This window comes from Bos indicus, chromosome 15, assembly GCF_029378745.1.
Source record: "Bos indicus isolate NIAB-ARS_2022 breed Sahiwal x Tharparkar chromosome 15, NIAB-ARS_B.indTharparkar_mat_pri_1.0, whole genome shotgun sequence".
NCBI lineage: Eukaryota > Metazoa > Chordata > Mammalia > Artiodactyla > Bovidae > Bos > Bos indicus.
In genome coordinates this window covers 26,574,921-26,600,064 of record NC_091774.1, presented here as the reverse complement: position 1 = coordinate 26,600,064, position 25,144 = coordinate 26,574,921, and positions in this window count along the sequence as shown.

The window sequence follows — 25,144 nt, the reverse complement described above, 5'->3', positions numbered from 1 at the left end:
AAGCTGACCCAGGCATCTTTGGCAGGCTGCGACAGGTGACCTAATCAGGGACACCAGTAGAGCCCGGGATTTGGGGATGTGCCCTCTGGCTTTGGGGATCAGGCTAATATGAGGCTTGGAGAGCGGCTGCAGAGGAAGCAACCCTGCCCCAGGATTAGCAACCTGGGCATTGTCAGGCTTTGGGTATTGGGAAAGACAAATAAGAAAAGTCCTCAGTTAGGGGAGCCTGGAAAATACCAGAAGAGACACTGGTGCTGACACTGTTTCTCTTCTCCTTGCCTAGCTCTAAATGCAGGTTGGACACGTGACCAAGAAAGAGGAGTATTTGAAGAAGAAACCAGCTTATCCATAAATTCCAAGGAAAACACCAAGTAGGGACCCCAGAGACTCAAAAATTTCCTTACTTGATGTGAAGAGCATCAAGAAAGAACTGGGTTTTTACTGTGAGGCCAGGTCCTTTTTTTGCTGACTTTACTTCATTCTTCGCAACAACTCTGAAATGTAGGTATTGTTGTTCCCATTTTACAGATGAGAATAGGAGAGACTATAGATTTGCTAAAGCTCAAAAGATAGCTAATTGAGGATGCCATGTTAGAGGTTAGGTCTACCAAAGCCTGTGTTCTGTTTACTACTCTGAAGGAAGAAGGGTACAGATTGGAAAGAAAAACAGGAGCAGAGGTGTTGAGAAAGGAAGGCGATGAAGGCACTTCATAGGGCTTGGGGAGGGGAACAAGCAGGAGCTAGGAAGTTGTGTGCATATGACATTAAGTGAATAGTATGCAAATGAGATGCAAAACAACATGCAAATGAGTAAGTGGAGGGTTTTTTTTAGCCAACCACTCAACTCCATTTGGCACAATTGCAGCACGAGGCATACCTGCCCAAAGCTAGCACTATCTGTGCTTCAAGCAGAAATAGTGTCTAGTCTGCTGAGGTCTCCTTCCTCCCTCCTCCTGCTCTGGTCCTTCACCCCCTCACCCCTGAGGCCAATCGCACCAGCATCCCTCCCTCCAGACACCCCAGAAGATAAATGGCCTCGTCAACCTCCTAATGGAGTGACCTCTCACCCCTGATCTATCTCCACTTCTGTTTACCTTCACTGGGAGGCTTTCTGGCCACCTGGGATCAACAGCTGCCATTTTCCTGACCCCGCTTGTCAAATGAATCTACCAGCCCAGTGCCTTCCTTTACCAAATGGCAGCAGAGATGAAACGTACCCTTTTAAGGGACTGCCTCTGACCCTGACCACACTCAGCAGCTTCTTAAGCTCAGTGTGACAGCTGCTTCCCTACTGCTAGTCTCTGGGGAATCTGGAAGAAAACTTACAAGGTGATCTTATGATGCCTCAGGTAGACAGTAGTTGGTAGCCCCTCCCTTTCTTAAAGGTGCTTGAAAAACAGTCTAGGGCCAGTCCTGGCTATCCATGCCAATTTTAATCCTTTCCTTTCTGTTTAGAAGTTCTTGCCAATGTCTACCTTATATCCTCACGTTCATAGTGTTAGCCTATTCTCTGCTATTTTGTCCTTAGAGGAGATGGAGAATCTCTGCCCTTTCACCTTTTAATGTAAGAAAGGAATGGGGAATTGGAAAGAATACACTTAGCAATACAGAGTTGAGACACTTATTGACAAAACACTGGGCTTTTATTTTCTCCTGCCTGCCCAGAAATCATAGCTTATGTCAAGGGCTCAATGCCAAGGGTCCCAGAGACCTCCTGGCTCTTAGCATGGGCAAATCATGGAATCCAAGGAGGGCTGTGATCTCTTTGCACTATGTTCTTTATGTTTCCAAAAGGAGCTCAGGGTAATCATTTTGTTTTTAAAGTCAATGTCAGAAGAGCCATTTGCAAGATAGACTGTCCATGAAGGAGGTCACTGGAAGGCAGCATCTTATTGGCCAAAATGTTCTTAGCAGTTGACCGGGTCCAGCTTAGAGACCATTTTCTTTGAGAAACCTTCCTCCTTTCTCTAGGATTCAGATCCAGATTCAAGTAACAAATATTAGTTGTGTTTTGTACCAACCACCACTGTGTTAGGTGCCTTCACATACATTATCTTTTAGGTGACTTCACATACATTATCTTTCATTTAAAAAAAAAAAAAGCTAATCATCACAGGGGACTTCCCTGGTGGTCCAGTGGTTAAGAATCTGCCAATGCAGATGACACGGGTTCAATCCCTGGTCCAGGAAGATCCCACATACCGAGGAGCAAGTAAGCCCATGTGCCCTAGCTACTGAAGCCCACTCACCTAGAGCCAATGCTCTGCAACAAAAGAAGCTCCCACAGTGAGAAACCTGTGCACCACACCTAGGGAGTAGCCCCTGATTGCCACAACTAGAGAAAACCCACATGCAGCAACAAGGACCCAGCACAGCCATAAATAAATAAATAAAACTGGGAAGCTCTAATAATATAGTATGGGTTTAGACACAGGAATGACTGACAACCAGTGGAATAGAATGGCCAATTCAAATATAGATCCATATTTGTGAATAAATTTAATAAAAAAAAGAAAGAAAAATCTCATCTTCACAAATGCCTTCAAGATAGGTAATCTTATCCAGACTTCACAGAAGAAGAAACCAAAGGTCATGGCTAATTTAATAATTCCTCAGTCTCTTTGGGGACTGTAACATAGGCAGTTCGACCAGATATCTACCTAAATGCTTTCTTAATGATGCTTTCTGCTCATCACCTTCTGTTCTATTTATAGAAATCAGATGGTAAGCTTAAACTATCTTGGTGACACAAGGTTGGAGATGGTTGCAAATCTCATTCCTCAAACCCTGCTCCATCCCCCAACATTCAAACCCACTCCTCTATCTCCACTGGAAGGAAGGCAGCTCCCCAGAGAAAGTGAGTGAGTGGTGGTGGAAAGACCCTCTGGCAGGGTCACCAGCAAAGTGCCAATCCCTTGTGACTCTGTGGCTTCTTTCTACAATGACTCATGATTCCAACTTCAGTCATCCTCTCTTTCTTTTGATCTTGCCTTTCCTGGCATCTTCAGCAAAGAGGCTGGGGAAGCAGGCTGGAATATTAAGGGGACACACGTAGGCTGGTGACTGCATTAAATGCTGTAAATTTGGCATCAAAGTGGACTGCTGTTTTGATAAATAGAATTTCATTTTCTGAATCTTTCCATCATTGGGCTTCTGTTGATCTAAGGTTGGGCTGAACTATGTATGAAGTGAGTGATACAGATACTGTTCTGTCCTCTGGGAGTTGAGGTCTGACCCCTCAAGATGGAAAACTCCATCAGTTGACACAAACACCCTAAATGCATTGTAACTACAAAGCGTGAAAGAAATCAAAGATATTAAATTGGGGTAGAGCAAAAATTATGAGGCTTCCTCTAGGCCATTGGAAAATTTCCATTTTCCCCTGAAAATTGTCCTATACTGATTCTTCTCCATGCGTGGGGTCTCAGGAGCTAGAACAGGTTGGGACACAGAGTAGGCAATGCATATATGTTATGAATGGCTAGATGAATGGATCTTAGGTGAATGGATAAATACAGCTGAATCAAGAGACAGTGTAGAGAAAGTCTGCTCTGATCTTCTAAAACACCATCCACATTTGGGCAAATGACCTTGTCTTATCCTCTAAGCCCATCCACGCTCTGCCTATATCAGCCACCAGGGAACTTGGCTGTGCCTTCCTCACATCTCTGCAGAGAGACAGTTTAGACACCTCTTTCTGCCTGGGGAAGCTTGTCTCTAAGCCTGGGGACATCTGGGATTATCCCTGGCCCAAAGTTCTTTATAAGGAAACCGTAGACAATGGAAGCCCAGTTCCTTGGGAACCAAAAAGCTTTGTTTAAAAGACAGCTAGTTAGAGAGTGGACAGTATTTTTAAATGCATGAGTGTGCTGAATAATTAAGCAAAAAGTTTTGTTTTCATGGAAAAATTTCCTCCAAATGCTACATCAAGGAGGGTACTGAATTTGCCACAGGCAATTGTTGGCAAAGATAGTGAGGCTGTGTTTCTTCCAGTCCCGGGAAAAGGAATTCAGATCAGACCCCCAGGCTATGGCCCCCAGTTCAAAGACAGCCCACTCTTTCTGATGCAGAACAGTCACTTTGGGAAAATCAGATAAGGTCTTCCAAAGATCATTAAGCCTTTGCCCTGCCTGGTTACCAAAATCATTCAAACTCTTCCCCTGTCTAGATTTTCATTGGGTCATAAAATTTTGAAGCAATACATCCAATCCATTTTACAGAGGAAAACACTGAGGGCCAGAGAGGTTAAGAGATTTGCCAAAAGGCCCACAGCAAGTGGATGGCAGAACTGATTATCTTAAATGTCTGATTATTACCCTTTGCTATCTTCTCTACCAAGAGAAATGCAACCCATCATTTAATAACCTGCTCGAGTCTCCCCTCCTCCTTAAATACTTTTTGAACCCAGCACCCTACAAATATCTCTCCCCCCTTCTCTGAATTCTTAAAACAGTTATTTCTTAAATTCTTAAAACAGAATGTTTAGGGGCTTCCCTGGTAGCGAAGCTAGTAAAGAATCCGCCTGCAATGTAGAAAACCCCAGTTCAATTCCTGGTTCGGGAAGATCCTCTGGAGAAGGGATAGGCTACCCACTCCAGTATACTTGGGCTTATCTGGTGGCTCAGATGGTAAAAAATTCACTTACAATTCGTGAGACCTGGGTTTGATCCCTGGGTTGGGAAGATCCCTGGAGAAGGGAACAGCTACCCACTCCAGTATTCTTGCTTGGAGAATTCCATGGACAGAGGAGCCTACAGTCCATGGGGTCACAAAGAGTCAGACACGACTGAACGACTTTCGCTTTCACTTTAGAACGTCAGCCCTCAGCATCATTTCTGGGATCGTTGGTTCCCACTAGGCCATGTGATGAGTGAATAATCATCTGTCCATATCTTTTTTCAAAATTTATTTTGGGTCTGGGTCTTCATTGCTGTGTACAGGCTTTATCTAGTTGCAGCAAACAGTGGCAGGGGCAGTGGGCAGGGCTATTCTAGTTGTAGCTGTGGTGCACAGGCTTCTCACTGTGGCGGCTTCTCCTGCTGTGGAGCACAGGCTCTGGGGGTTTGGACTTCAGTAGTTGCAACATGTAGGCTTCAGTAGCTGGGGTACACGGGCTTAGTTGCTCCATGGGATGTGGAATCTCCTAGACCAGGGAGATTCCTGCGTTGACAGGAGGATTCTTATCCACTGTGCCACCAGGGAGGTCCCTGAACACATCTTTTTGATGAACAGATTCCAAGGTCTTAAAAGGAAGGAACTCTCTCTCACACCTCTTTTGTATCTCCCTTCATGGTAAAGCATGTAAGTGATACTTGATGGATATTTGTCGAAAATGTAGCTCAATGGGCAGATGGATGGATGGACTAAGGATGAATAGAAATATTTTAAAGGTAGTTAATAAATGAGAATACTGCTAAGTCTGCTAAATCACTTCAGTCGTGTCCGACTCTGTGTGACCCCATAGACGGCAGCCCACCAGGCTCCCCCGTCCCTGGGATTCTCCAGGCAAGAACACTGGAGTGGGTTGCCATTTCCTTCTCCAATGCATGAAAGTGAAAAGTGAAAGGGAAGTCGCTCAATCGTGTCCGACTCTTAGCGACCCCATGGACTGCAGCCCACCAGGCTCCTCTGTCCATGGGATTTTCCAGGCAAGAGTACTGGAGTGGGGTGCCATCACTTTCTCCGAAATGAGAATAAATAAAATGATAAAATAATAAAATTATTCCACATAGTCTAGCGTAAGCATTTGCTTAAAGATGCAACATCTCTTTATTATAATATATGTGTGTGTATAAATATACAATATATATGTGTACGTGTGTATAGGTACATTCACACACACTCATAGTGACTAAGAATAACAGTCCTCAGCCCATGTCACCTTATATTCATTTTCTAGGTAATGCAACTGAATCACAGAGGAAAGGGAAGAAACCAGCCACCCTCCCACGGCCAGGAAAAGACACAGGAGGAATGAGAGACCCAGTTGGAAATACACAGTGCATAGTCTACCATGATGAAGTTTGTTTCTTTAGAATGAAGGATGAATAATAACCTAGGACACCTTCCTGTGGGTGCTCTCAGGCCCTGAGGGGGCTGAGAGAAAATAAATCTGCTCTTCAGAAAAAGGAAAAAAAAAAAAAAACATAGTTACTGTTTCTTCTTTACACCCCACATTACAGGTATGACTGGTGGGTCATTAATTATAAAACTGCCTTCATAAGCTCTAATGGAGGCATTTTTTAAAAATTCTCTAAATACTTGTAGCAAATTTTAGCATTAAAAATTACTAGAGTCAAAATTATTTACCAGTATGGTAATTCTTTCCAAGACAACTCTAGACTTGAAGTCATTTTCCTTACCAGTACCACCCGATAGAATAATTGGCTGCAATTAGCAAATGACTTTGTCATTCCTCCCAGAATCTGGCTTCAGCATCCGTGAAACATGCGTATGCTTTTCTTTTTCCCAATAGGGACTCAGAGCTTCTGCAAATCTTGTCCTCCCTGTGCAATGCGTCACAGAATCACAGAGATGGAGGGGGCTTGCCATCGCTCAACTCAGAGTTCCTCAGAAGGTGGGGCCAAAGGGAACTTAGGTGATACACAGATGAGCCTTGAAGAAAATTAATAATTAAGCTTCTTTAATCCACGTTAGAAAAAAAAAAAGACTTGCACACCAAACCTGGGTATGTTGCATAGCATGTTTAGAGCGAGGACAAAATTTTTAACTAAGCCAACAGAAAGAAACATATTTAAAGTTCTGACAAAACTCATAAAAATACTACTTGAATAAATTGAAGTTTGGAAAATACTGATAGCCACATACCCTCATCTTTTGGGACCAGAAATGAAGCCCAGAGAGGCAGCTATGGGACCAGAATTCAGCTCTGGGAATTGTCAGACCAGGCTTCCTCTCCTCTAGACCCTGTAACATCTCCCTTCACCCTGGAACAGCTGTCAGTAACAACGTGAGGTTGGCAGAGTTTCTTCGGTGTCTAGGAAGCCACATTTCAGGATTGCCCCTCCCTTTCTCAGTCTTCGCTCACTCTTTTCCCCATCCTCCAAGGTTCTGATCCCCCAGTGAATTAACATATGTTCAGATCGTTTCAAAATCCACCATCTTATACACACATATATATATACCACGTCTTCTGTATCCATTCATCTGTTCGTGGACATTTAGGTCTTTTTAAAATAATACTGCTATGAGGATCGGGGTGCATGTATCTTTTCAAACTCGAGTTTTCATCCTTTTCTGAACATATAACTAGGAATGGGACCCCTGAACCCTATCATAACTCTATTTTTAGTTTTTTAAGGAACCTCCATACTGTTCTCCCTAGTGGTTATGCTGCTGCTGCTAAGTCACTTCAGTCATGTCTGACTCTGTGCGACCCCATAGACGGCAGCCCATGAGGCTCCCCCGTCCCTGGGATTCTCCAGGCAAGAACACTGGAGTGGGTTGCCATTTCCTTCTCCAATGCAAAAGTGAAAGTGAAGTCGCTCAGTCGTGTCCGACTCTTAGCAACCCCATGGACTACAGCCCACCAGGCCCTCTGTCCATGGGATTTTCCAGGCAAGAGTACTGGAGTGGGGTGCCATTGCCTTCTCCCTAGTGGCTATACTAAATACCAATAGTTTAATGTGCTGCTTCCCAGGTGGCTCAGTAGTAAAGAATCCACCTGCAGTGCAGGAGACCTGGGTTTGATCCTTGGGTTGGTAAGATCCCCTGGAGACATGAATGGCTACCCACTCCAGAATTCTTGCCTGGAGAATTCCATGGACAGAGGAGCCTGGCGGGCTACAGTCCATGGGGTCGCAAAGAGTTGGACACAACTGAGCAACTAATACTTGCTGGTTATGTCAACTGGATGATGCTATCTCAACTGGCTAGGTTTGGGGTTTGGGTGACCCATTCTATGAAACAGTTGCTTAACACTGCTTTTCAGATAGTTTCCAGCTAGGGGACCCTTCTTGCTGGCGTTATCCTTCTTGCCCTCTGGTTTGAACTGCACAGACTTTATTGATGACATTTTGTAAGGTTTACGTACATCTCATTGAATCCACAGAGAAGGCAATGGCACCCCACTCCAGTACTCTTGCCTGGAAAATCCCATGGATGGAGGAGCCTGGTAGGCTGCAGTCCATGGGGTGGCAAAGAGTCATACACGACTGAGCGACTTCACTTTCACTTTTCACTTTCATGCATTGGAGAAGGCAATGGCAACCCACTCCAGTGTTCTTGCCTGGAGAATCCCAGGGACGGGGGAGCCTGGTGGGCTGCAGTCCATGGGGTCGAACAGAGTCGGACACGACTGAAGCGACTTAGCAGCAGCAGCAGCAGCATTGAATCCAAGTACAGGGGCAACCAGGTCACTGACCCTCCAGGCCAGGACCTTCCAGGGAGCCAGAAGAAAGACAGCACTGGTTGATCAGCCCAATCCACTGACTAGCAAAGGATGCCTCATTTGGAGTTGGGGCCTCAAGGACACCTGTCCCCTTTCAGAGCTTGGTCATCTAGGGGAGTGTCAGTCTCATGATTGCTCCTTAACCATCTGGCCAGTGCTGGCCTCCTTAAACCTCTTTTTACCAAGCCTGGGTCTGACAGGGGAAGGTGTCTTATTCCTGGCCTCCCCCAGCCAATTCTCATGCAGTTTCCAGAAGGTGAAGTGGAGCTGTCTGGGGGCTGCGGCTGTATCAGCGTGTTTCAGCTGCCAAGTGAAGGCAGGGATGAGACCCACCCCTCCCAGGCCTGTTTCCTTGACTTTAAAATGAAGGGATTTGGTTTAGAGAGCATCTCGGGTGCCCATCCAGCAGTCCTTGACCTCGCCCTATCACCAGGCTTTCAAACATTTTTCTCTTGCGGTTTCCTTTCTGTGTCTCGTAATCGCATTCCCCATGAATGATAAAAGCGCTCCGGGTCCATCCATTAGATATCTTGACAAAGAGCTCTTCAGAGTTGCTTCTTGGCCTTGACAAAGACTTTAAAGCTGAAAGAGTGACAGCATTTTTTTTTCCCTCTTGAAGGCCCAGGTGTTAGAGAACAGAGGGCATGAAGGAAGAAATTACCCTAGTTGCGAGGACAGGCTGTGGGGTCAGGCAGACCTGGGTTCTGAGCCCAGCTATATCATTGCTGGTCGAGTGCTGGGAGCAAGTTACTTAGTCTCTGTGGGCCTCAGTTTCCTCGTGAGTGAAATAAGGAAAAAAAGGCACCTAGAAACAGAGTGGCTGTGACTGTAAATGAGATCACTTATGTAGCTGATACATGGAAGGTGCTTGGCTGGTGCCAACTGTTGGATTTGAACAACTCTGCCGAGAACAGAACTGATCCCCGTAAAATCAGTCTGCTTTGGTTAAAGACATTCTCCCAAAACCCAGACTTAAAATCTGTATTGAGTTTTATCCCAAAATAAAAGAGAGAAGGGGGAAAGACTGGATCAAATAGAGAACAAAAATAACAGTGTTGGGGCTTTCCTGGTGACCTAGTGGTTAGAACTCTCCACTCCCAGTGCAAGGGACAGGTTCGATCCCTGGTTGGGCAACTAAGATCCCATATGCCATGTGTCGTGGACAAAAAACATATAAATTAAAGGATGTCTATCACTTTATTTTATTTATTCTCGTAATGTAAAAATAAGGAGCGTTTCTTTCTTTAACACTGACAAAAAAAAAATACAGTGTTGCTCCAACTCAAATGGCAGGGAACAGAGAGGGTCTCTGGAAGTCTGGGTCCAGGTTTCAGAGTTGCTACTTAAATCTGGAATCCGTATGCCCACCACTATCCCCACCCCGCATCCCTTTTCATCCCTTCTTCTTTCAATCAAACACTTCAAAGAGGAGCCCGGAGAAGAGAACTGTGAATTCTCTGCTCACTAGTTTTCATGAGACGAAACCAAAGAATGTTTCTTTTTGAAACTGCATCTGCTCATCCAAACCAATTTTACTAGCTAGGGGACCTGAGCTCACAGGCAGGCTCAGGGGCTGATGAAATTCAGATGTGAGGCTGCAGAGAGACTTCAACAATAACAGGAGAGTGGGGGAGCCCAGTGTGGCTGGGCAAGGGTCCGGGCAGTGGGGGAGGGGATTCGGAGATGGAGAGAGAGGTACCCAGGAAGAGACAGAGAAGAAGAGAGGAAGGGGGCCAAGAAGGGCTGAAAAGGAAGAGATGAGACAAAGCCCAAGAAAGCATTTTATTTTTCTTCTTTAAAGAACAAAAAACAAACATGCTGTTTCAACTGACGGGAAATGTTCGTCTGCCGAAGGCATTATTAGGACAAGAGATAAGGAAACCACAGAGATAGGAAATAATTATTTTGTATCTGTCTTTATAAATGAAAATGAAGGACATTAACTGAAATAGGATTTAGATTTTCAGGGACAGAAGGGAATGAATTAGGGAATATTCTGATAACACAGGAAATGTTTATTAACAGGTCAGGGGAGGGGGACTCTTGAAACTGACAAGGATTCCTGAGCCAGATAAAAACCAGCTAGACTAAAAAGGAGACCAGGAAAACCAGAGCTGTGGGGTCAGAGGGCACCACTTGTGCGAGATAACTCAGATCTGGATGGAGGATGGATGGAAAAGGTGACTGACCCCTTCACCCTACTTGGCAGTTGGTGACCCAACATAACAGGTGTGGGTCAGGCAACTGTACTCTGAGCAAAGCAGACGTGGACAGAAGTATCCAGGGCAGAGGCATCCCTCCTCCTCATTTCTGTACTCCCTGTAGCTTGTGGATGGGTGCAGTTTGGAGAAAGTGTATGGAAAGGAAGAAAGGGAGGGAGCCATATCAGTGAGAAGGCCAAGCTCACAGTCTAAGAGAATCCCACACTCTTTAGAGACTCACTAACTGACAAAGTCCTTAACACACGTCTCTTTGTCTGCTGGCTGTATACCCAGCCGGGCCAGACAGAACTATCTTCCCTATTTCTCCACTCTGTCTAGAGACACAGTGGAAGGCAGCAGTTAGGAGCCCAGGCTCCGGCATCAGATTGCCTGGATCTAAATTCTGGTTCTGTCCCTTTCTAGCTGTTGGCCTTGGATAAGTTATTCAACTCATCTGAACCTCAGCTTTCCTAGCTATAAAATGGAAATCTAATGGGCATATCTCTTCCATAATGTCATTGGTGGGATTAAACGATGCCATAAAAGAAAGTTCTTAGAATAGCAAATAGACTATACAATAAAATATAGTTATTATAACAATTTCTAAAGGCATTCTGGCTTACTTTCAAAGTCTAAGTTCTTTGTGTCTAAACTTCATCCCTCTTGCTGCCATTTGAGCCTCTCCTGATTGAAATATGCCCACCTACACAGCTTCCTGCCTTGGACCTCGAGCTCTGTCTGTCCCGAAAAGGGCTCTTCCTCACATCCTCCTGTCCACCCACTCCGACATCACCTTCAAAACCCCAGCAAGGCTGCAGGTGGAAAACTTTTTGACCACTGAAACCAAATGTCTAGTGGTGTTAAAGTCTTTACAGGAGAGAGAGCCAATAGATCGGGTTTAGGATGGAGGGAAGCACAGACCTGCCCACTAACCTGCCCCAAAAATCCCAGAACCCCTGGAAGATGGTCACTGCTTCCGCCTCCACTTCTACACAGGACCTGGTGATGCATGCCCAGGATGCTTCCCAGAGGCAAGACTCACACAAGGACCCTCTGCAGGTGTCTGAGCTTAGCGTCTCCTGGAGCAAATCTGGGGGCTGGCTCCTTGGACTCGCTGAAAGCTCTCTGCTGACAGAATCAGATAATCAGCTAATACCCGACCCCGCGGCGTCCTGAGCCTTGGGACGGATACATAACAATGTCATCAGGCCTGCCTTCTAAGAGCCTTAGCCAGCTTACTGCCTCTTTGAGTGAGTCTGCCCTGGGTAATTATCCCAAATTCTGCCCGTGAGGAGGGCTCAGTGTCATGTCACCGTAATCCTCTGGAAAGATCTGCCATTGGCACCATCAAAGGGGCTGCACACGGCCTCTTCTCTACATACAGCTCTCCCGAATTTCTGTGGCAGTTCCTGGAGAAAGTAGCTCACCCCTGATTTTCTCCATAGATGGGTTTCAAAGAAAATGGGTGAAAGCTTGCTTCTGGGGATCCACAGGGGGCAGGGTTGGACCTCCAAAGTACCTCCCGTTCCAGAAGTCTCAAGCTGGAGTCAACCCTTCCCAGCCAGCCTTACAAATAAATAGCCTCTGGCCCACTCCTTCAGGTCCAGGGAAAACTGGTACAAACTGAATCAGGATATCTGACTGCCTCCAGTCCAGGACATTCTTCTTCTTCTTTATTTTTAATTTCTGGCTGCATCAGATCTTAATTGCAGCATGTGGCTTCTTCTTTGTGGGGCCCACAGGCTTCTCTCTAGTTGAGGCTTAGTTGCCCCTCGGCATGTAGGATCTTAATTCCCTGACCAGGGATCTAACCCATGTCCTCTGCGTTGGAAGCTCAGAGTCTTAACCAGTGGACAAACAGGGATGTCCCCAGTCCAGGGCATTCTGAGGAAGGGAAAATCTGTGATATGGTAGTAAATCAATATTTGTGTTTGTGTGCAAAACTGAGAGAGTAAACTGCTCTTCATTGATCATGATGATAGTGATAATGACAATAATCATACCCTGCTGCCACAGTAAGAATGGGGTCTTGGGAGACAGTTCTGAGTTGAAATCCCAGCTGGGCCCCTCCCAGGCTGTGAACTTGCCTTCACTTCTCTGATTCTCATCTGTAAACAAGGGGATAATATGGTACCAACCTCACAGGGAGTTTTGAGAGGCTTAAATGAGCACGTGCACAGAACATAATGGCCAGCACATCGTGAATGCCCAATACATTTCAGCCTTCCTTAACTGCTATTATAATCATTCAGTATTTTACAGTTTACTAAACACTTTTACATGTATTAACTAATGTAGTTCTCACTTCATCCCCGGAAGAAAGTCATGATGGCTCTAAGTTTTACGTATGGAACACTGAGGCTCAGAGATATCTAATGACTTGCCCCAAAGGTCCATAATTCACATTTTAAAACAATCAAATAGATGCCAGAAGCTTGCGTAAGATTTTGAATATTTGGTTCAGGCATTGAGCGTTCAACACCAAATGAGCATTGTGACCCACTCCTTGAAGGTCTGGCCCTCTGGTGTGACAGAGATTTCCCGTTCACTGGACCTGCAGCTGTACCAGTCAGACCAGAACGCAGCTTTGTCAGGGCCATTTGCAGGCCTGCGGAGAGATAAGTGTCACAGAGCAAAGTAGTTCAAAGCCACTAGGATTCTGGGCTCTGTTGTAGCTCAGTGGAGAGTGTGCCGAGGGGGTGACAATGTCACACATGAATAATGCATAGAAGGTGCTAAGCTTCAGTTTCAGTACAATCCAAATGCTCATTTCATCTTTGATTTTCCCTTCTGGCTGCGCCATTCCCTACAGCCACTGATCCCGGGGGCTTCGCTGGAGCCGTCCGGCTGCCCGCTAAATTGGCTGTTCTTGATGGTGAATAGAAAGGGGGGGCGGGGCGCTGGGGACAGAGAGAAAAAGAAAGATAAGTCGAGGGGAGGGGATTACGGAAGATGAAAGAGGGAGATGAGAGAAGGAAGATCTTTCGCTGGACTCCTCTTACGCAGACCTCCACGGCCCCCGAGAACTTGGGGAGGTTTTGTTCCAGGAGAACTTTCCTGGTCTTCTCACTGTGTGGTTGTCACAGACTGAACTCTCATCTTCCCAAGAAGCGGGAGGAGTGGAGGGCCGGGCTCCTGCCAGAGACGGAGATCAGAGGAGAATGCCTGCCGTGGTGTGCAAGGGAAGGAGAGGAGAAAGAAGACCCTTCTGGCAGGACAGGACTGACCCAAAGCCCAGCCCAGCAGCTGTGTACAAATACAGGAGCAGCAGCATGGGTCTGGGGATGGGATGCAGGTAGCGTCTGTTCTAGCTGCAAATCTGAAAACAAGCAAGGGCTACAGTCTGACGTTTTGGGTCTAATGAGAAGACAGGCACTAAAGCAGCAAATGTCACCCTTGCTAAGATTCCCACCAGGCCTGGGAACGTGATGAGGCCTCTGTGGGGTCAGAGGGTCAGGAGGTCAGAGCCCACAACAGCATCAAGGGGAGGGCGCAGAAAGCCTTGTGAGTCGAGTCACTCCTTTGTGGGGGACAGAGGGGGTCTTCTTTAAGGAGGTGCTGTAAATTCAAACCCAAGGCAGCGGGGTTTGACAGTCACAACTGAAGGTACTTCCTGTTGTCCCATTCTTAAAAATCAGTAGGCAGCCTACTCCAGGGTAAACCGCCCATCGCTTTCTTTTCTTGGGACAGCCAGATGAAGTAGCTGCAGCTGATTTTAATGAGATGTAATAATATTCTCTCAGTTCTGTGAGCTATAGACTGAGCCCACCAAGGGAACCTGCTCAACCCCCCAAATGATCAGACTTGTCAAAATATGATCATTTTGTTCCTTATTATAAATGAAAAGAAGATATGATTTAAGTGTCATCCTCTGGGCGTGTAAGCCAGATTCCTATAAATCAATCATCCAAAATAAACTCTTTGGAGTGATTTCACTACAAATATGCTGGAAACAATTTCTTTAAACAAAGCATAAAAGTATTACTGTAGCTCTCCAACATCAAAATGGCTTTAGACAAGCATTATTGGGTTGCTGGTGTATTCTTTGCTTAATATATGTTATTTATGGTTTTGTGCCTGACAGGCAGAGTCAATGCTTGTCTGCAAGAAACCTCCTGCTTACTTCACGTCAGGTCCCCACAGTGAAACAGGGAGAGATGGCAGGAATGGCAAGAGGTGTAAGGACCAGGCTGGGGTCCCTAACCTCTGCAGCTGGGACACTCCATTTCCAAACTGGGTCCCAGTGAGTGGAAGAATGGTTAAGTCTTTAGTGGCAACCTACATCCTGCTAGGATAGGATTCCCAGGTGTGTTACTTACTAGCTCTGAGATTTGGGCAAATTTTTCTTTCAGTTTTGAACCTTCAAAATGGGGACAATGAGGACAGTGTGTGTGCGTGAGTGCTAAGTTACTTCAGTTGTGTCCAACTCTTTGTGACCCTGTGGACTCTCCATGGGATTCTCCAGGCAACAATACTGGAGTGGGTTGCCATTTCCTTCTCCAGGGGATCTTCCCAACCCAAGAATTGAACCCACATCTCCTGCATTGGCAGGCAGGTTAGTTACCTCTAAGGCCACCTGGGAAGCCCAATGAGGACTGCAATAGCAGGTAATTAATCCAGTTGTCCCTGGGTTACAAAGACTGGGACACAACTTTACGACTAAACAGCAACATGCAGTTGTCATAAGGAGCCAAGAGGAGTTAATACGGTAAAGCACCGAGAACAAAGTCAGCCATGTGTTGGCACTAGTAACCTTTAGTTGGGTTCAGTTTAGTTCAGTCACTCAGTCGTGTCTGACTCTGCGACCCCATGGACTGCAGCACACCAGGCCTCCCTGTCCATCACCAGCTCCTGGAGCTTACTCAAACTCATGTCCATCAAGTCAGGGATGCCATCCAACCATCTCATCCTCTGTTGTCCTCTTCTCCTCCTGCCCTCAGTCTTTCTCAGCATCAGGGTCTTTTTAAATGAGTCAGCTCTTCGCATCAGGTTGCCAAAGTATTGCAGTTTCAGCTTTAGCATCAGTCCTTCCAATGAATAGTCAGGACATATTTCCTTTAGGAGGGACTAGTTGGATCTCCTTGTAGTCCAAGGGACTCTCAAACATCTTCCCCAACACCACAGTTCAAAAGCATCAATTCTTCAGCACTCAGCTTTCTTTATAAGAAAGAAATCCATATATAACTACTAGAAAAACCATAGCTTTGACTAGATGAACCTTTGTTGGCAAGTAATGTCTCCGCTTTTTAATATGCTATTTAGGTTGGTCATAGCTTTTCTTCCAAGGAGTAAGCATCTTTTACTTTCATGGCTGTAGTCAACATCTGCAGTGATTTTTGGAGCCCAAGAAAATAAAATCTCTCACTGTTTCCATTGTTTCTCCATCCATTTGCCATGAAGTGATGGGACCAGATGCCATGATCTTCATTTTCTGAACATTGAATTTTAAGACAACTTTTTCACTCTTCTCTTTCGTCAAGAGGCTCTTTACTTCCTCTTCACTTTCTGCCATGAGGGTAGTGTCATCTGCATATCTGAGGTTATTGATATTTCTCCCAGCAATCTTAATTCCAGCTTGTGCTTCATCCAGCCCAGCATTTAGCATGATGTACTCTGCATACAAGTTAAATAAGCAGGGTGACAATATACAGCCTTGATATACTCCTTTCTCTATTTGGAATCAATCTGTTGTTCCGTGTACAGTTCTAACTGTTGCTTCTTGACCTGCATACAGATTTCTCAGGAGGCAGGTCAGTTGGTCTGGTATTCCCATCTCTTGGAGGATTTTTCCATGGTTTATTGTGATCCACACAGTCAAAAGCTTTGGTGTAGTCAATAGAGCAGAAGTAGATGTTTTTCTACTTCTCACTTGCTTTTTCCATGATCCATGGAACTCTCTTGCTTTTTCCATGATCCAGCGAATGTTGGCAATTTGATCTCTGGTTCCTCTGCCTTTTCTAAAACCAGCTTGAACATCTGGAAGTTTATGGTTCACATACTGTTGAAGCCTGCTTGGAGAATTTTGAGTATTACTTTGCGAGCATGTGAGATGAGTGCAATTGTGCAGTAGTTTGAGCATTCTTTGGCATTGCCTTTCTTTAGGATTTCTTTAGGACTGGAATGAATAGTGACCTTTTCCAGTCCCGTGGCCACTGCTGAGTTTTCCAAATTTTCTGGTATAATGAGTGCAGCACTTTTACAGCATCATCTTTTAGGATTTGAAATAACTCAACTAGAATTCCATCACCTCCACTAGCTTTGTTTGTAGTGATGCTTCCTAAGGCACACTTGACTTCACATTCCAGGATGTCTGGCTCTAGGTGAGTGATCACACCATCTTGTATCTGGGTCATGAAGATAATTTTTGTATAGTTCTTCTGTGTATTCTTGCTACCTCTTCTTAATATCTTCTACTTCTGTTAGGTCCATACCATTTCTGTCCTTTATTGAGCCCATTATTGCATGAAATGTTCCCTTGGTATCTCTAATTTTCTTGAAGAGATCTCTAGTCTTTCCCATTCTACTGTTTTCCTCTATTTCTTTGCATCGATCACTGAGGAAGGCTTTCTTATCTCTCCTTGCTATTCTTTGGAACTCTGCATTCAAATGGGTCTATCTTTCCTTTTCTCCTTTGCCTTTACCTCTCTTCTTTTCACAGCTATTTTTAAGACCTCCTCAGACAACCATTTTGCCTTTTTGCATTTCTTTTTCTTGCAGATGGTCTTGATCACTGCCTTTTGTACAATGTCACAAACCTCCATCCATAGATCTTCAGGCACTCTGTCTATCAGATCTAATCCCTTGAATCTATTAGTTATTTCCACTGTATAATCATAAGGGATCTGATTTCGGTTATACCTGAATGGTCTAGTGATTTTCCCTACTTTCTTCAATTTAAGTCTGAATTTGGCAATAAGGAGTTCATGATCTGAGCCAGTCAGCTCCGGTCTTGTTTTTGCTGACTGTATAGAGTTTTTCCATCTTTGCCTACAAAGAATATACTCAATCTGATTTCCGTACTGACCATCTGGTGATGTCCATGTATCAACTCTTCTCTCGTGTTGTTGGAAGAGGGTGTTTGCTATGACCAGTGCATTCTCTTGGCAAAACTCTATTAGCCTTTGACCTGCTTTGTTTTGTACTCCAAGGCCAAATTTGTCTGTTACTCCAGGTGTTTCTTGACTTCCTACTTTTGCATTTCAGTCCCCTATAATGAAAAGGACATCTTTTTTGGGTGTTAGTTCTAAAAGGTCTTATAGGTCTTCATAGAACCATTCAACTTCAGCTTCTTCAGCATTACTGGTTGGGGCATAGGCTTGGATTACTGTGATATTGAATGGTTTGCCTTGGAAATGAACAGAGATCTATCTGTCATTTTTGAGATTGCACCCAAGTACTGCATTTTGGACTCTTTTGTTGACTATGAGGGCTACTCCATTTCTTCTAAGGGATTCTTGCCCACAGAAGTAGATATAATGGTCATCTGAGCTAAATTCACCAATTCCAGTCCTTTTTAATTCACTGATTCCTAAAATGTTGATGTTCACTCTTGCCATCTCCTGTTTGACCACTTCCAATGTCCCTTGATTCATGGACCTAACATTCCAGGTTCCTATGCAGTATTTCTGTTTACAGCATTGGACTTTACTTCCATCACCAGTCACATCCACAACTGGGTGTTGTTTCTACTTTGACTCAGCCTCTTCATTCCTCCTGGAGCTATTTCTCTGCTCTTCTCTAGTAGCATATTGGGCACCCACTGACCTGCAGAGTTCATCTGTCAGTGTCCTATCTTTACCTTTTCATGCTATTCATGGGGTTCTCAAGGCAAGAATTCTGAAGTGGTTCTGAAGTGACTCCAGTGGACCATGTTTTGTCAGAACTCTCCATCATTACCCATCCATCTTGGGTGGCCCTACATGGCTTGGCTCATAGTTGCATTGAGTTAGACAATGGCACCCCACTCCGGTACTCTTGCCTAGACAATCCCATGGACAGAGGAGCCTGGTAGGCTGCAGTCCATGGGGTCGCAAAGAGTCAGACAGGACTGAGCGACTTCACTTTCACTTTTCACTTTCATGCATTGGAGAAGGAAATGGCAACACACTCCAGTGTTCTTGCCTGGAGAATCCCAGGGACAGCGGAGCCTGGTGGGCTGCTGTCTATGGGATCACATAGGGTCGGACACGACTAAAGTGACTTAGCAGCAGCAGACAAGGCTGTGGTCCATGTGATCAGTTTGGTTAGTTTTCTGTGATTGTGGTTTTCATTCTGTGTGTCCGCTGATGGAGAAGGATGAGAGGCTTATGGAAGCTTCCTAGTAACCTTAGCCATTCTTGTTGTGTGTTGTTTTTGTTAGTAAGCCAGGCATTTCCTGGCCCAGGGAAGTGCCATGGAACAAAGCTTTGCTTGGATTTCCACAGATTCTGTCAATTGTCTTGACTTTGATGTTTTCACTTCATTTTATGAAGGGAAGTAAACTTGCAGAGAACAATGAGTGGCCCAGGGCCATGGAGCTTTGAAGCCCCATTGGTGTTAGAGAAAAACAGCAAGGGAAGGGGCAGCGTCCTCAGAGGTCTTCCACAAGGTAGGATTTGTCTCTTGAGCCCTCCGTCTCACCCCTTCCCATCTCTCTGTGCTCACCAGGAGAGGCATCATTTCCATGCTGCGTTTTGTAATGCTCCAATCCATCCGCATTTTAACAACCTTGTACCTCAGTCGAGATAGAGTCTGAAAAGTTTAATATCATGTCAAATGAGAGAGCCAATAAAACTTGACATTATTAATAGGATGTCAAGGGTTTTTTTCGAACTGCTTAGGGAAAAAACATTGTGTCCCATTAAGTGTAGCTCCTTGCACTGAGAAATATTAAGTGACTTTTCAATGACTAGCAGCTGGAACTATTAGTTTTTCTTCATAAGCGTTGATGCTGTCGACTCTGAGAGGCCAGTCGAGAACCTTTCAGGAAGACACAGGATGAGCCCGTGCAATCAGAACAGCTTTGAGGTTTCCCTGGGACCTTCTCTGTAAGTGGGCCTGAATATGGAAATGGGCTGTGAATCATAGAAAGACTTAAATACCCTGGGTCGAGTAAGCATGAGATTTCAGACTCCCTTTTGTCCATTTATCCCCTAAAGAGTACAGTGACCTAACAGGGAGATTTGGTGTGGACTTAGAAACAAGGCCAGCACCTCCAGAAAGAGGGAAAAAACAGGGCCTCCTGTCCCTGCCCTGCTGCCCCACCCAAGCCTTCATTGGGCTCTCCATGGGCCCAGAGCTGCTGGCGCTGCTTGTCGAAGTACCCCTGCCCCGGGGAGGGAGTGGGCTTGGTGTCAGATGTTGCCGCCTCGGCTGACACTGGGCTTAGCAAGGAGGAGGCTGGCAGGGAGCTGCAGGGGCCTCTGTTTCCCTTGGCCTGGGGCCATGGTCGCCTTCCAGCACGTGGCTTTCCAGGCTGGAGTCCCTTCCCCAGGAAGAGGTCAGGCCTTAAAATAAGCTGGCGTGACTCATGTCTGAGTTGGGAATGCTTCACACAAGTGCCAGCCTTTCAGGAACTGCAGCTGGAGCAGCTGAAAAGAAAACTCCAGAGGCTCAGACCTGCGATTCTGGAGTCTTTTGGCTGCTCAAGCCCAGCCAAGATTGTTTTGTCTGTTCCCACCTAGGCTACTTGGGAGCCAGCACCTTTCAGCCTCTCTGTGCATATGTACTTAGCCATATCCGACTCTTTCTGACCCCATGGACTGTAGCCTGCTAGGCTCCTCTCCCCCTGGGATTTCCCAGGCAAGAATACTAGAGTGGGTTTCCATTTCCTTCTCCAGGAGATCATCCCAAACCAGGAATCGAACCTGCATCTCCTGCAGCTCATGCAGTGCAGACAAATTCTTCACCACCAAGCCACCCAGGGAAGCCCCTCTAAGCCACCCCATCCCCAGAGAAATAGATTCCATAGCATTTATCCGCTTTTGCATGTCACCATTTGGCCCCACTGTCTCGCCACCTTCTCTGTGGGATGTCTTTCATGGTTCCCAGCCCAGCTGCTACAGCCTCCTAGGGCACGTACCTGTGTGTTCATTCTTAGGAATCCAGGGCACTGGCTAAAGAGAAGGTCAAAGGCCAGTGCTTATTTACATAAGGCTGCAGAATTTATTGGAGAGTTGTGTTCCTTTCAGAAGATCAAAAGGAAGGCCTGGACAGCCAATAGGACAGTCCTTATTTATCCTCTTCTGATGTTCTGATCGACATGCTTCTCTTTGCCCTTTGTCCCCTGTCCTGTACCATTTGGGGGCACCTGACCCCTAGAGTGGACAGATGGAAGGCAGCTTGTGCTTCTTAAATGTCACCCGAGACTTGGGAGACCCTGGGGAGAAAGCCCTTGGGATGACCCTCATGGCACCCGGAGTGCTTACAACGCAGCTGCAGCTGTCAGGATCGGCGACGAGGAGAATCTCCACTGGTCGATTCCTCTCTTCCCCATGGAAGCTCAGGACTGAGAGATTCAGCCAAGAGCCAAGGAGGCTGAGGGAGAGGTCTGCCTCTTACAGCGTAAATGACAGTGGCAGCCCCTCTGTTCCCACAGAGCTCAGGACAAGGGGGAAGAAAATTGTTACGATTGTGGAAGAGACTTGGGTCAGATGCTAGAAGGAATCTCCCCACTCGTAAGATGGTTCCTGGATGAAGCTATGGAATTGCAATTTCAGGTGTAATTGGTCCCTTTGCTCTGAGCTCCTATCTTCACCCCAGCTCATATCTGATAGTGACTAACTGGCTCCTTTCCTTTTCTGGAACATGATCTAAGAGGTTCAGATAACTGACTTGGGACTCTGAGGCAGAAACTCCAAGAAGATAGAAAAGAGGTAAGTGATCCTGGGATAAGAAATGAAATATTTGGTTGGCCAAAAAAATTTGTTCTAATTTCTCCATAAGACATTATGGAAAAACCTGAATGAGTATTTTGGCCAACCCAATACAATCAGTGTTACACACCTGTGTTAGTGTGGAAGCAGCGTGGTGTTGTAGACAGGATGGAGACAGGAAGCAAGAGGTCGATAGATCAGGAGCAAATTCATCTCTCCTCTCTTGGTGTTGATGTCACTCTCAGTAAAGTGAGGAAAATAAGACCTGCCTGGACCTACCTTAGGATGATTGTTTTGATCATGTGAGATAATAGATACAAACTCTGAGGGGAAAATGATAAATTGCTTGAAAAAAAAATACTCTTATCAGCCCACCCTTCCGCTCAGAGGTAGAAGTAAGGGTGTTCTCTGATGTCAGAAGGCAGAGTCAGGTGACATTTAAGCCCCCTTCTGGCTCTAAGGGTCTGTAGAGACATCCTCCTCTCCCCCCACTCTAAGTTTCCCTTAACCCACTCTTCATTTGAGGCAGGGCAAAAAACAGCTGGCAACCCTCTGTTTATTAAGAGGAAAAACCTGACATTAGGGGGTACATCTTATAACATGGATAAATCGTGAGGACATCGTGCTAAGAGAATTAAACCAGTCACAGTAGAGAAATACAGTATGATTTCACTTGCATGAGATACCCAGAGTGTCAGATTCATAGAGACAGAAAGCAGAACGGTGGTGGCTGGAGGCTGGGGTGGGGTTGGGGGGTTATTATTTAAAACCATGATCCCCCAACCTTTTCAGCATCAGGGATGGGTCTCATGGAAGACATTTTTCCACGAACTGGTGGGGTGGTTTCAGAATGATTCAAACACACGACATGTATTGTGACACCACTGAATTACCGTGGCAGGAGGCGGAGCTCAGGCAGAAATGCAAGCGATGGGGAGAGGCTGTAAATGCGGATGAAGCTTCACGCCCTCCCCCACCACTCACTTCCTGCTTACGTGGCGGGAGCTGGGGACCCCTGATTTAAAAGGTATAGAGTTTTAGTTTGGGAACGTAAAATAGTTCTCAAGATGGATGGTGGTGATGGTAGCACAACAGGGTGAAAGAATCTGATGCCCCTGAACTGTACACTTAAAATGGCAACTGTTATGCTATGTATATTTTACCATAATAAACACTGGCATCAGGTCAAACAGCTATCGAGTCATTAATTCTGCTTGATTCACACTAGGACTAGCTTTAGCCACTAAAATGTACTCTCATAACGAAGTGACCTGCCACAGCCCCTTTGTTGGGAAGTTGGGAAGGCTATCCTGTTTGCTGTCCTGTCGGTGAGGGAGTAAGGCAGGGTTCAGCATCAGGGTGGGGGTGTCCTCGGTACCCCTGCGCATCCCACACAATCTGGGGTTCTGAGAAAGCACCACAGCTGCACCATCATAGCTGGGAAAGCCCAGTACCATCCTGAACCCAGCAATCGGAGCCTTTCTCCAAGGCGAATGGAAGGGAATTGTTCCCACTCCCTCTCACTGCAGCTCAACCTTCCTTCACCTTCCTGCTTTAATGTCTTAATCAAGTGGCAGATGAGAGGAACTGATCCATGCAAAGGACAGAAGGTTCGACAAGATGTGTGGAACCTACTGCTGCTCTTATCCCCCGCCCGAGTCCCCGCCCCACCAAAGAGAAAGACAGGGGAGCCAGCAAAAGAAAGAGAAAAAGGCGAGAGAGATTTTGTACCCTTAAGCCTCCACTGCCGCAGTTCAAAAGACCAATCTTTACTGAAAATAAATTTAAAGGAGAATTTTTGATGTATATTACGGTCTCTGGTGGTAGACAAGAGCGCTGCTGGCAGTATATGGAGTTATGCAAAGCCAAAGTGGGATTACTTAAAAGTGTCTGTAGTGCTTTGATTAACCGGTGTGTGTTTTATTTTTTATACGACACAATCACAGGCCTACATTGATAATATCTTGCTATTATTGTTTGACACTTGAAGCTCTATTTTTCCTATGACTTGGAAGTGGGCCTTGTTCAGTCTAGGGCAAGGGTCAAAGGATCAAGATGATCCCAAAGGGGATAAGATGGAGACATGCCCACCCTACATTTTTTTTTAATGCAATGTGCAAAAGCCCTAAGACCTATCAAAAGTGAAGAACTGGGAGAGCAGACGTGGTGACTCAAGGAGCACCCGAGTGCATGGGCTATAACAGAGTCCAACTACCTTCTGAAGTTCCTTACGTCTGTCTGGAAAATGTCCCCCCATTAATCCATCTTCTGGAAATAAGGCTCCGGGCCAGTCATGAAGCTGCAAACCCACCTTTCTGTGTTTTGCTTTGTGATGCTGGGACTGGGACTCTGTCCTGGGCTGGGACTCTGCACATTGATTTTCTCCTGCCACCCCACCCCACCCCCCCACCCCCCTAGCTCTTGTTTGGTTGCCAATAGAGGGAGCTAGAGGGAGACTGGAACGCTGAGGCAGGGAGATAGCTCTTTCCTGTTCACTTGCTGCTCCTTCCCCAGCATAGGAGCCCTTTGCCCAGAGGCGGTAGTGTTTCCAGGCTGTCCCAGTCCTGGGCTCACTGCACATCCCCTCAGAGGTCCCAGCACCAGCCAGGGAGTTCCCCTTCTCAGCAGATGGAGTCCCAGCTCTGCAGAGCCTCTCCTCTTAACTCCTGAGACACAGGCAGCCCTGGGGCCCTCCTTCAGGGTCTAGTGCATCAGAAGCCTGTTTGCACCCCCTACCCCCAACCCCCGTTAAGGCCTAGATCCCAGCTGTGCAGGGGCCCTCCCAGGAGCTTCTGGGTTGAGACAGCCCCAAGCTCTTCTCACCCAGACCTAGGTAAAAACTGTCTGCGTCTGTTAAATCAATCCCCTGTGTCAAATCCTTTCTGTTAAAATGCCTGGCTTGGTTTCCATCTTCCTAACCAGACCCCAACAATATAAACTCCTTGAAGCAACATTATTCTGAGCACAAAAGGTACCATTCTTCCTCGTCCCTGAAGCAAAGATAATGCAGACTGATGCTTGGGAGTGGCTGGGCTGCATCTTTGAAGCTCACAAAACCCAGAAGGAGAGGCCCACAGAGCCAAATCAGAGAGGAATTTGGCCAGGGTGCGGTGGTGGGGCGGCGGGGTGGGGGGGGGGCGGGGGGCGGGGACAGGGACAGGGGTAAGTGCATCAATTTGATGGCCGAGAGGCTTGGAAGGAAATGAAAGAATGGCTGCACCTGTAAGATGAGGCGGGGCAAATCCACCCTGGGAACCCCTCTGAGAGCGAGATGGACCCCGGACCACATCTATCCACTTGTGCAATGAGGCAAAGCTGCTGTCTTCCTACCCAGCTTTCCCTGCCTGAGTCTCCTGCCACCTGCCTGTGGCACCTACAGGACAAACTCGGAGACAATTTTCTTTCTAATTTCCAGAGCCTTCTCAAGGACAGACCTGCTCTCCCTAGACCCTTGCTCCTCCTCTATCCCCGCTCGTTACTCTCATGAGCTCACACACGGCACCACGGAGTCTTGTCCGAAGCCTGGGCAGAGAATCCCATTGCGGACTCCAACATCTTCGTCCATTGGTCTCTGCAAAAGGAGCAAATCTCTGTCCTCACTGGGCCACGAGGCATGTGTTTGAAGCCATGGCAGTCACACTTCTATGTCCGTGGCTATGGCCTTCCTGCCTGCCCAGCTA